This window comes from Apium graveolens, chromosome 3, assembly GCF_009905375.1.
Source record: "Apium graveolens cultivar Ventura chromosome 3, ASM990537v1, whole genome shotgun sequence".
Classification (NCBI taxonomy): Eukaryota; Viridiplantae; Streptophyta; class Magnoliopsida; order Apiales; family Apiaceae; genus Apium; species Apium graveolens.
This window is the reverse complement of record NC_133649.1, coordinates 227,792,585-227,794,390: the sequence shown is the minus strand read 5'-3', so window position 1 is coordinate 227,794,390 and position 1,806 is coordinate 227,792,585.

The window sequence follows — 1,806 nt, the reverse complement described above, 5'->3', positions numbered from 1 at the left end:
GTTGGGAGTCCTTGAATTGGATTAGAGTTGGGAGACTTTGTGACGCCCTCAACCTCGGGGTTAGGAAATGAGGACCCACACACCTTTAAACTATGAATAAAATAAGCATAAACCCCGATTAACAACTAATAGGATCAAACAGGATAAATTTTGAGACAAGATTACAACTACCAACCATAAAATATAATTTACAACCTAAAATAAAACCAAATTTATATAGTCGATCCCGACTTGGAATCGACAGATAACCCATTATATCATAACAACTTTTCGGCTACGCACTTGCTCTCTCAAAACCTGTACTACCTGCTCTGGCATCTGGAAGCCCTCAACATGGTAGGGACCACCAGGTACACTCTTATGAGTAGTGCGCCTAAGCCTGACCATCCTCTTGCTTAACTGCTATGGTTAGATTAAAACAAAACATATGAGTATAAAACTCAACAAGTAACTATAAAACAGTTCTACGATACAAAATTCACAATATACCATTATTGTTCTTAGGGCATTCTACTTTAACATCTCTAGGTGGCAGATTTCAGTCTTTTGGGTTATGAAAGGGTTATGAAGAAAAGCTTTGGGTTTTCAAGAAATAAGGCTCGAGATAGGGTGAAAGCCGTCATTCATCACAAATCATTAATAGGATCACAATGATCATTCAAATGGAAAGCGATAATCTTTTCATCATTGGGAATCAATTATACGATTGATAATAATAACAGAATCAAAAATCAGGGTTCACAAGCTATAAGCTAATCAATATCACAATCAACTCTTTTCAAAGCAATATAAGCCATTTCATTTTCAAAGAATCAATTACTGAATAGGAAATTCAATTCCTCTTTAAATAATTATGGAACCCTTGATTGGACTACTTTAACTTTTCAATTCATAATAATACGGGTGATCAGCCCGTACCAACCTCCTTCCGGTCTTTAAGGTACCTATGCCATAATTTCAGCCTTAAACTGGACTAGCCTCGCTAGCCTCTTTATATGACTGGACTAGTCCCACTAGTCTCTTACGTCATAATCCAATCCATCAGGAATTCGTTTAGAAAACCTGTGTTGGAAAAAGAAAGGTTTACTAAATCCATTTTTATCATTATCGAGAATATGAAATCATTCAGACTCTTTCAAGTCGAAACTCATTCTTAAGTTCAATTTCAAGAATTCAAAGGAAGTGACTAAACCAAAGATAAGCAAAGTTCAATGATAAGGATCTTGATCAAATGATAACAAGGTATTCAAGTTAGGGAATCAAAACCGTTTCAAGGATCATTAGGGAATAAGGTAAACAAAGGAATAAAGGATCACTACACAAGGGGTTCGCAAAGGTTCTTATAGGGTTTACAAGAATTCAAGGTACTAAAAAGTGATCAGGATAAGAAAAGGTTACTAAAAGGTATGAACAATAATCTTATCAATAAAAAGGTTCACAAGGAAAATGACAGTGCATCTCAAGAATCAATAACAGGGGTATATCATTATAAAAGTTCAATACTCTACATGGCATGAACAATATCCTCTATATATCAATTTAAGCAAGTAAGTAGTGTTACTTGCCTAAATTCGCTTTCCTGTTTTATAAAGGTTGAACTACTGCCACCTAGTATACTTTTCCCTTTCCTAGCCTGAATGCCCTCATGCTCCGAATCTACAATCCAAAAACCAAAACCTTAATTAGATTCCCACTTGACATTCCCAGAACGCTTAATATTTCCCTTAATCACAATACCCTAAGGGTATATATATACTCACTATAACCACATACACGCTTATACCATAACTCGTATACTTTAATCAT